The sequence below is a fragment of the Protopterus annectens genome, chromosome 5.part1 (genome assembly GCF_019279795.1).
Source record: "Protopterus annectens isolate FY-2018-M chromosome 5.part1, PAN1.0, whole genome shotgun sequence".
Classification (NCBI taxonomy): Eukaryota; Metazoa; Chordata; order Ceratodontiformes; family Protopteridae; genus Protopterus; species Protopterus annectens.
In genome coordinates this window covers 445,688,439-445,700,164 of record NC_056736.1, presented here as the reverse complement: position 1 = coordinate 445,700,164, position 11,726 = coordinate 445,688,439, and positions in this window count along the sequence as shown.

Sequence of the window (11,726 nt, the reverse complement as noted above, 5' to 3'; positions counted from 1 at the left end):
CGGAAGTTCGAAAACGGTAATATCGATGACAAAAAAACAACCTAGGAATAGGTTTTAACATGGGTCGAGATAGGGGAGATGTTTGTAGTCGGGAATAACACTGAACACCTATCTCGACCCATGTTAAAACCCGTTCCTAGGTTGTTTTTTTGTCATCGATATTACCATTTTCGAACTTCCGTGTTCGACAATAGTACTGTCGACGGAGTTTGTTTTGAAATTGTTTTGAAATTTTAATAGTAAACCCAAAAATAATTTATTGTCTATTGTATGCTATGAATCAACAGAAGAAAATAAGCACAAAGTATTTGTAGTAGTGGTCTTATGAAAGTATGAACAGTAATTTGCAAAGCTTTAGTACACACTATAAGGATGCAGTGAATAGGACCCTTCTTTTATAGAGATGGTAGAAATGTTTTATTAACAACTATTTTGTTTATGTTAGAATTGCTTTATTTATTATTTGTTCTATTTTCATCTGAAATGCTGCATAATGTGCAATTAAATTAGGGGTTTCTGTTAATACTGGTAACCACTCAAATATGGAGTGTGATTAATGAAAATCCTCACTATGTTTTGATGAAACAGAACTTATAGCAGTCAATTTGATTTGTATGGACAGCCTTGCAATACATACCCCGTATTTTCTTTATTCATTATTTCAAATTAATTATATTTAATTTTCTTACTAGCACATAGATTCTTTTACAGAAACACCTCATAGTCTGGTTAAAAAGCAAAGAAAAGGCAAGGAAGGCTCCCGAAAGCAGGAAATGCTGCATACAAAGCAAATAACAAAGATGCATTCAGGGTGGCCAAAGCTACTCTCAACAGGGGGATAAAGGAGGCAAAACGTGAGTATGGCCAGAGAAAACAGGGTCACTTCAATGACACCAGAGACACCAGACAGCTATGGCAGGGGATACAAGCTATAACAGACTACAGGCCTGTTTCTTCAAAATGTGATGACAACATCGAATTTCTGAATGAACTTAACAACTACTTCAGTAGGTTCGATGAGGGGAACAACACCGTGGCAACTAAACTCCCCATCAAACAAAATGAAGAAGTAGTCTGCTTTAACCCAGTGGAGGTCCCAAATATCCTAAGCAGAGTAAATCCCAGAAAAGCAGCTGGCCTTGATAACATTCAACAGAGAGTGCTCAGAGACTGCTCTCTCAACTGTCAACAGTACTTGTGGACATTTTCAGCATATCTCTAAGCCAGGCACAAGTACCAAGGTGCTTCAAGAATACTACTGTAATATTCTTACCAAAAAAATCACAGCCAGCCATCCTAAATGACTACTGCCCAGTTGCTCTAACCTCGACGGTGATGAAATGCTTTGAGCGGCTTAAGGACCACCTGTCTACAAACCTACCAACATCACTAGACCCACTTCAGTTTGCCTTCAGGGCCAACTGCTCTACAACAGATGCCATCTCATTTGCTCTGCATGAATTCTTGGCACATCTTGACAGCAAAATCTGTTATGTAAAGATGCTATTTATTGACTTTAGCTCTGGCTTTAATACAGTCATCCCTCAACACCTGATGAGAAGCTTTTCCAGCATGGCATCAACACCCCCTTATGCAACTGGATCCTGGACTTTGTCATTGATAGACCCCAAAAAGTATGTGTGGGCAACAACACCTCAAGGAGCTTAACACTAAGCATGGAAGCCCCTCAGGGATGTGTCCTGAGCCCTCTGCTGTTTACCTTACTAACTCATGATTGTATCACCAGGCATAATTTGAACAAGGTCATCAAGTTTGCAGATGATATCACTGTAGTGGGTGTTATCAAGAGTGGAGACAAGACTGCCTATAGAGATGAGGTAAACTGGTGCAATATTAATAACATACACCTAAACACAAATAAAATCAAGGAGTTACTAATGGACCTCAGAAAGAATCAGGACTCACATCACCCACTCATAATTAAAGGAGAAACAGTGGAGAGAGTGAGTAGCACCAAATTTCTGGGTGTATATATTTCTGAGGACTTAGCATGGTCAACAAATATTAACCACATTATGAAGAAAGCACATCAATATCTGCACTTCTTGCAGAAGCTGAGAAAAGCTAGTCTCTCTTCCTCTGTCCTCAAAACCTTCTATATGGGTATCACTGAAGGAGCCTTGACTAGTCATCTCACAGTCTGGTTCGGGAACTGCAAAGCATCGGACCGAAGAAGGTGGTGAAGGTAGCAGAGAAGATCATTGGATCCCCACTTCCTGCTCAGCAGGACCTATATGAAGCATGATGTATTTGCAGAGACAGAAAAATAATCAGAGACCACACTCATCCTGCACGTGGACTATTCTCCTGCTTATCTTCAGGAAGACGATACCATACTATGCGTTGTAAGTCCTCCAGGTTTAGTAGGAGCTTCTTCCCGCATGCTGACAGACTGTTGAACTCTACAACATATCAATAGCTGGTGACTGGAACAATCAGTAGTACAGCTATCTTCTGCAATACCTACATCGCAATCAGTAGTAACTGAACATTCTGTACAATATACTTGTGCTGTTCAGTATATTCTGTGTACTATGTGCAATAATTGCTTTTCCACAGGTTTAATATTTGATGGACTGCTACTAGTGTTACAGATGTATCTCAGATCTTGTCAGTCTTGTTTAGTATACTGTATGTATATGTTACTGCACTGTTATATGTCCTTGTTACTCTCTGTAGTTGTATGTGATGCATACACTTGGTCCCAGTGTTATAGAGGTATCTCAGATCTTGTCAGTCTTGTTTAGTATATGTACATGTTACTGTGCTGTTATATGTCCTTGTTATTCCCTGTAACGTAATTTTGTTTAACTTGCACTGCGTGTGGTCTGAATGATAATAAAGTTTACTTTGACTTAAAATATAGTCCTTTTTTATCTCAGTTCACCCCACCATGCTTGTTTCTGTCCTTGACTGGTAACAGAAGGAGGGCTTTTATATTTAACTTATGCTGGCATCGGGTGATACGAAAGTAAGCATTGTGATTTATGTGGACAGCCTTGTAGCCTTTTACTTCACATTTTACTTGTTTTTTTTTTTCTAGTTAGGTTCACTTGGATTATATTACTTGCATAATATATTATCATGCATCAAATTATTTTCCAGAATATAATGGATATGTATATTTGTGCTCGTGTGTGTTTGCACTTCTACCTGTATTATTTGTTCTGTATTGGTGCATGCGTGTATGCATACCTCTGAACTGTACAGATTTTCACAGAATGTCTAGATTTTTGTCTCATGTTTTTGGCCTATTTCTCATAAATTTGTTGTTTTCTAGCAAATCACTGGCAAATTATTGAGGACTGAAGTAAGAAAATAATGTCAAACATTTGGGATTTAGACTTCATAACCTTCAGAAAATTCAAGCTAATGTAAAACCTGTTATTCTATCAACTTTCTAAGTTTATAACAGCAATATTTAAAGTGTCCCTATTTTTGGGCCCCCCCCCACTGTTTATGGCTTTGTCCAGATTTCTTGCTGTAAGAGGTTGAGAGGTATGGTGTGTGTGTGTGTGTGTGTGTGTGTGTGTGTGTGTGTGTGTGTGTGTGTGTTTGTATGTTTAGCGGGCTATGTTTGCAGGCTGGGGATCAGATGCAATGCTGGAGGAAATAAATTATGCTGGATGTCACCATGGGGTTTTTATATGCTCTGTGGTACATTTTAGAGCATTTCTTTCAAACGTTTGATCTGTGCTTGTGATGTACTCTTCATCACTGCATATCTGATAAATATTTCAATTTTGTCATCACATTCAAGATTAATATCATCAAAATATGAATAAATTCTGCTATTTTACCTAATATTGCACAGTCAACATTATTTATATTAGTATGACAAATAATGCTCTAATGATATTAACTATTTTAACAGTGGATAAGAACAGTATCAGTTTCAACATCTTAAAAATATTTTTCATTGGAAAAAGAATCCCTGAAAAGGGAACACTTGTGTCCAGTGGGCTTACCTGGTAAACAAAAACACAAAAACAAACAAACAAAATATCTGAAGTAGCAATAAACTTAGTATTAGAGGAGTGGGTGTTGCAGTTTTATTATCCTAACACCATTACTGCTTCATTACTCAAGTTCTGTAAATATTGCCACAAAGTAAGCACTGAGTTAAAAAAATAGACATAAAAGGTATTACTTAGTTACATAACCAAGAAAGCACTCTGCAATATTGGAAAAGGCCAGTTAATTGTTAATTAAATACAATATTCAGAATAAAATCATTCAGAGCAGTGGCAAAATAGCATATCATATATAACTAATGTTCCACTGTCAATCCCTGACATACAGAGCCAGGAATAATGTTAAAATTTAGCACGCCAACAGGAAAGCAACAGTAGATGAATGAAGTTTTTGGGAAGGAAAAGTAAGAGCTTAGTTTTCCTAGGGTTTAGAATGAGCTGGTTGCTAGAGAGCCAGGTTTCTACTGAGTTAAAGGAAGTCTGGGTAGCAGTGAGAAGGTCAGATGGAGTATCAGCAGTAGTGATGACTGTAGAGTCATCTACATAGCGTACTACGGATGATGGAGGACAGGAAGTATAGAGATGATTTGTAAAGATATTGAAGAGCAATGGGGCAAGAATGGATTCCTGGGGAACACCCATTTTGACTGGTAGTGGAGGGGAGAGGGCTGACTGCCACTTTACTGACTTGAATTTAGTCAGCAAGGTAGCTAGTAAACCAGGCAATAGTGGAAGTACAGAAGTTAAGACCAGTCAGTTTATTAAGGAGAAGAGGGTGGGATACTGTATCAAATGCTTTTGATAGGCCCAGGAATAAGCAAGATACTAGTTTTTGGTAACTTGTCAAGGAGATGGTGTTAATGAAGGATAGGAAGGCAGTGGTAGTGCTATGGTTAGGGCGGAACCCATGTTGTGTGGGTGTGAGCAGGTTTTCATGTAGTAGGTATTGCATGACTTGTTTATGGATGCATTTTTCAAGCACTTTAGAAAGAGACGAAAGTATGGCAATAGGTCTGAAATTGTAGATTTCAGAGGAGTTTCCTCCTTTGTGAATAGGTAGAGTATAAAATTGCTTCCAAATATTGGGGGCCTTTGATTCAGTGATAGAGTGGTTTATCAATATAGAGATGGCAAGATAGTTTGCAGCAACCTGGAGAAAATGAGGAGGGATATTATCAGTGGATGCAGAACAAGGTTTAAATTTAGAGAGTAGCGATTTAATATAGTTTATAGGTAGTGGATGTAGGGAGAAAGTGTTGGAAGTCTTTAGAGTACGAGATGATGTGGGAGACTGAGTAGAGTTATTTGGGGGTGGGAACTGAGTTTACCATCTTTGAGATGGATTCAATGAAGTAAGAGTTGAAAGTATTTGCTACTTCATCTAATGTTTTGGTTGGGCAAGGGACGGGAGATGAGGGGTTCCCAGGATGCAATATATGATTAATAGAATTCCAAAACTTTTTGGGTTTAGTTGTTTGTGCTGAGAGAGGTTTAATATAGAACTCCAGTTTATCTTTGTTGATATGCTGTTTTGTTAGATTTCTAAGTTCTCTGTACCTTTGTAGGTGGATGGAGAGTTTTGTTTTTACCCATAATTTCCACATTTTGTCTTTAGTTTTCATTAGTGAGTGAGTGGGATTAGTTATCCATGGGAATATGTTAGATTTAATCTGTATTGTGCGGAGGGGTGCAAGAGAGTTCAGGTTGTTTAAGATGGTAGTGTTAAATGAGTGGGCAGCCTCATCAAGAGGAAGTTGCGTTAGGTGAGTCCAATGTATTCTGGAGAGGACAGAGTTAAATGTATTAGGGCAGAAGTTAGTTAGTCTGTGGCGGGTTATATATCTATGAGTCTTAGAGAAGTGGGAGATGAATCTAAGAGCTTTTACTGGGGAATGGTCACTCAGGGAGTCAAGGAGGGTTGCTGGGTTAGTTGGGATTTGAAACTAATATCCAGTCGATAAGAGAACTAGAATTGTGAGTTTTGTTTATGGGTGGGAGAGCAGATAAGTTGTGTAAATCCATGTAGGTTAATGGGTGTAGTGGAGTTTGGAGCACAGAGAAGCAGCCAATTAATGTTCACATCCCCTAAGATAATGGTTTTATTGGGTATGTGCTGAGTGAGGTAGGCAAGGATATTTCCAGGATAGGGATATTGTCCCCTGGTGAAATGTAGATGGCTGCTATGGTAATAGTAGTGTAATTATTAGGTCTAAAGTTAGCAGTTAGGATTTCAGCTGGTGAGAAGGATGGGAGGGGTCTGGACAAGTGACAGTGAGATGGTTAGAGTAGACTATTGCTACTCTGCCCCATTTTTTTCTTTTGATGATCAGGTCGAAGTATGTTATAGCCTGGAGGAAGTATATCACTGTCAGAGTGTTGTGGTTTCAACCACATTTCAGTAAGGGTGATGATGTCAGGGGTATGGTTGGATATCCAGGAATGGAATTCGCTGACTTTATTAATTATACTTCTAATATTCATTGCGTAGAAGGATATGTGTTTTTTTTTAAGTGATAGAAGAGGTTATGGTGGGAGGAGTTATGGAATTGCCAAGAGTGGAGTTATTTGGGCCTGTGTTGGGATGGATGTCACCTGATAGTAGTAGGGTAGTAGGGAGGGGCTAGGTGTTAAGATTAGATTGATAATAGAAGCAGAACTTAACTTTGCATTTGGTAAGGTTTGGGGAGATGGAGAAATATTTATCTTTGGAAGTTGAGTTTTGATTGGAAAGAAGGATGAGGAGATAAAACACTGTATTGGATGAAGACAGAGGTTATTTGGAATTTTGGTAGTAGAAAATATAGAGGCATTAAATGTGTATCATAGGAGGTAAGAAAGAAAAGGAGAAGCAAGAGAGAGGTGGAGATAAAGGTTTGTGTTATGAAGGCCATGTGGAGAAACAGAAAGATAATTAGTGGATATTAGGACCCTGAAATAGGGAAAGGGAGTAATTTGGAAGATAGTCAATTAGAGGTGGAAGTTGTTAGTGTAGGTTGTAAAAAAGAGCTGAAATAGAGGAAAGTAGTAGGTGAATGTATAAGGTTCCTATTATGTGATCGAAAGATCACAATTTTGAATGCTCAGAAGAGCGAAAATGCCGCATATCGAAACTATTATTGTGGGGGGCTGTACCCCCCACACCCCCTGCTAAATATATATACCAACTCCGAGATCGCACTACAGTGAGGAAAGGGCAAATATTCCAATATTCACTGTACTGCAATCCCACAATACGAACTTCGATATGCGGCATTTTCACTCTTCTGAGCGTTCGAAATTGTGATCTTTCAATCACATAATAGGAACCCGAATGTACAGGGGTGTGTGCAAGTTATGTTAAAGCTAGAAGTAAGTGTAAGGGAACAGGAAGAGGCAGGGCTGAAGGGGAGGAGGTAATGGGAGGACAGGTATAAAATAAATGATATGGAGGGTGTGTGGGAAAGCGCAGTAAGCCCGAGTGCAGCAAGGGCGAACGAAGCAGGGCTACACCTGGGTTTAAGGGTGTCCCAGAAAACAATCAGAGAGCAGGAGCATGCACTACTGCACTAAAGAATACAAAAGCTGTATCAGGAGGAAAGGAAGCAAACACCAGTACAATGGGTAGCTGAATGGAGGGGAAAAAAAAAAAACAGGTACAAAGGAACCAGTAGAACAGGTGGGTATGAGAAGTGAAAAAAGGACAGATAAAGAAGCAAGGCATCAGAGAGTAGAAATGAGTTGTGAAGAGGAAGAGAGATCGCTGGTGTGGTGGAGGGGTTAAATGTCCGGGCAGTTAACAACAGTTAGCTATACAGAAAATGGACAAAAAAGCTTCTAAACATACAATAGAATTGGAAGACATGAGTGGTTAAATTTCTCCTGGGTTGCAGGGAATTCAGTGGGTTTTCAGGTGCCATACAGTTTGTGGCCGATTCAGCCGAGGCTTAACAGGGTGATTTTGTCACTACCTAACTTTTGGATATTAACATCTTTACATGAAGATTTAGCCTTGAGTAAGAATTACTTATATGCACATCATGAAGTGACAGGAAAAAAGATACTTCTCATTAAGAGTGAAGCTATAAGCCATCCTAAAAAATATAGACCAATAACTTGCCTTCCAATGATGTGCAAACTATAAACTGGAATTAATGCAGAGAGAGTTTAGAGTCATTTAGAAAAAAACTCAGATATGGCAATAAAACAATAAGGTAACAAAAGGATGTCATATGAAACAAAGGATCGTTTGTTGCTAAATAAAGCCATAATAGAGAATTGTAAAAAGGGGAAACATCTAAGGATAGCATGGATTGATTACAAAAAAAGCATTTGATAGCATCCCACATTCATGGATAAAGGAGTGTTTACAGATGTATAAGATACACTGTATATTAATCAATTGCATTACAATGACCATGAAACAGTGGGCAAACCACTTTGCAGCTAAGCCATGACAAAGGGAAAATTATTATCCCAGGAAAAAAACAAAGGGGATATTTCAGAGTGACTCTTTGTCACCACTGCTTTTTTTGTCTTGCCCTTAACCCATTAAGCTTTCGACTTAACAGATTAGGCTATGGTTACAATTTGGTTTCCAGAAAACAACCAAATTTAAACATTTTCATCTACTTTTTGTGGACAACTTCAAAATGTATAGTTTATCAAATGAAGAGTTGAAAGTCCAACTGCAAGTGGTTAAAGCTTTCTCAGATGAGATAAGAATGACATTTGGTTTTGATAAATGTGCAAAAGCAACATTTAAAGCAGGAAAGCTGGGTTCCCTATTACGCCGTCTCAGACGCAGGTTGTTGAATGCGTCTTTGTCGAACAGTAAAGCGCGAAAAGGCAAAATAGTGAAGCAGCATTTCAGCGAATTCTTTCCCTGGGAAAGAATTTGTTTGGCCGCTTTCACTACTTTGCCTTTTTGACACTGTAGTGCGATCTCGGAGTTGGTATATTTAAGTAGGGGGTGTGGGGGCAAAGACCCCTCACGTTAAGTAATGTTTTACTGTTTTTTTTTTTGTTTGTTTTGGAACAGCGATTATTTTCCATTGGAAAATAATCGCTGTTCTGAAGTTTCGACTTGTAAGTTTTCGCTTACAAGGGGTCGATTATCTGTCGTTCTCTCTTCTGAGCATGTGATATGATAATATAGACAGTGAAAGTTGCAATATCAAGAAAATATCAGTCTGGGACAGGAATGTGATATTAAAGAACTTGAGCAGGAGGAAGTATGTAAATATTTGGGAAGTGATGAAAGATGAGCAATAAAACAGAACAAATGTTTACAAAACTCAGTAAGGAATATTTTAAAAGACTAAAATTAATATTAAAAACAGCTCTGACATCTAGGAACAAAGTCCAAGCTATAAACCAATTTACTTTTCCTGTTCTAACTTACAGTTTTGGGGTGATGGATTAGCTCATAGGTTCATAGGTTCATAGGTAGGTACTAGGCTATTGGTCCTAGGGCCTATATAAGCCTAGCTAAACGGTACCCTGGCTTTCGCCACCCAAGAAAATTATTTTCCTGTGCCCCTGTTGAGCAAAGCCACAGAAGTGATCCCTGGGGTAAATTTCCTATCTCCCATCCAATCATCAAGATTTTTCTTGAAGAGTGCTAATGAGGAGCTTTGTTTGATATAGATAGGTAGTTTATTCCAGAGTATGGGAAGTCTCTGGGACAGAAATTTATCCCTCCAGCATGTTCTGTTTATTGTGGTGACAAGGTTTAGGTCCCTAGAGCGTGTAGCTCGGAGGGATTGGGATTTCTTTAAGTGGAGCATGTCCAACAGCTCTGGGTTTGACATAGCTTTGTATGTTAGGCAGAGATTGCCTCTGAGTAGGCGATATGCGATAGAGTAAAGCTGGGGGTTTTCGGGATGGTCTGCATAGGGCATCTGTTTGAGGCCGGTAATCCTCTTTGTGAGGTATTTCTGCGACCTTTCCAGTTGTTGTAGATGTCTTGTGAGGTACATAACAAAAGGGGATTGTACTCTATAATAGGTCTAATGAGTGACGAGTAGAGGGGAACAATGACCTCTTTTTTCCTGGATGAGAAACCTTTTGTGATCTGGTGTGCCACGTAGAAGGATTTCCTGACTACTGTGGCAATGTAATTATCAAAGGAGAGACTACTGTCCATCTGTGTCCCAAGGTCTCTTATCACACATTTGGTGTTAAGTAGACTACCGCCTATGTGGTAGCTCATGGGTACAGAGTTTTTAGCAAATGGGATGACAATGAACTTTTTGGCATTGAGCTTGAGGCCATGGCTTTGACACCAGACATCTGTCTCAGTGAGGTCCTTTTGTAGGATGTCCACATCGTTAGGAGTTTTGATTATGGCTCGTAGTTTGCAGTCATCTGCAAACTTCATTAGCCAAAGACCTTCTGTGTTAGCCTGTACTTTAGAGAAGTAGATACCAAACAGGAGAGGACCCAGGACTGAACCCTGTGGTACTCCACTTGTCACTGATCTGAAGTTGGATTTGGAGTCTGCTACTTTCACAGTATGGGTTCTGTCAGTGAGCCAGTTGGCAACCATCTTGTGACATAGGGATTTATACCTAGTTTAGTGAGTTTATCTATAATTCCAGTGTGGGGGATGGTGTTGAAAGCCTTGGAGAGATCTAGATAGGCTGTGTGAACCACCTTACCCTTATCTAAGGCTTTGGTGACCGCTTCAAAGAAGTCTATCAGGTTTAGGAGATATGATCTGCCCTTTACAAACCCGAACTGGGTAGGGTCCAGAGTTTGGAGATTACCAATGTCATTGTTTATAAGTTCCATAATGATACGTTCCATAGCCTTGCAGACCAGGCTCATCAGGCTAATGGGGCGGTAGTTCCCGGGGTCCATGGGGGCTCCCCCTTTGTGGAGTGGGATAACCATTGCTGTGCGCCATTCAGTGGGCAAAAGGCCTGAGGTGAGGCTATGATTGAACATGGTACTTAGGTGGGGTGCCATTTTGTTCTGTATTTTTTTTGTAGAACGCAGCTTGGGATGTTGTCAGGTCCCATGGCTGCTGTGTTCTTGGCTTTGAAGAGTGTGTTTTTTACCTGTGCAGCCATGATTACAGGAACTTTGCATTCTTCCGGTATAGAGATGGGCCTTTTAGGGGATGTGAGGGGGGTAAAGTTAGCACTGAACCTATCTGCCAGGATGTTGGCAATATCAGTTGGTTCTGTATATTTAGTGCCATTGTGCTGTAACTCAGAGCAGATCTGAGTGTTGCCATTGAGATTCTTGACATAACTATAGAGTGCTTTTTGGTTGTCTTTAGAATCAGTGGCGATTTTGTTTTCGTAACTAGCTTTGGAGGATTTTATGAGGAATCTCAGCTTCTTACTGAGGCTGACCAGGGAGTACTGCCAATCATGGCATTTTACTCTTTTCTGCAACAGTTTCTTTCTTCTGTTGTAGAGTTTGTTTATGACAGGGGACCACCAGATTGGCTTCCTTTTTTTGGAGTATAGCATCTTGGTTCTGTTAGGGATTGCACGATCCATGCACTCGTGTAAGTGCTTATAAAGTGCATTTGTATAGGATTCAGTAGTCATACCTCTATTGCACATCAGCATGGGTGTCGTGAAGTTTGCCACTTCTATTTTAAAAAGTGTGAAGTTGGCTTTGGAGACATTTTTTATGGTGGTTTCCCTAATGGGGGGTGGGGGGTGGGATGTGAATGTCTAGGCTGATTAGCTTGTGGTTGGATCTGACCAACGAGGAATTGACTTCTGGTGTGGAACA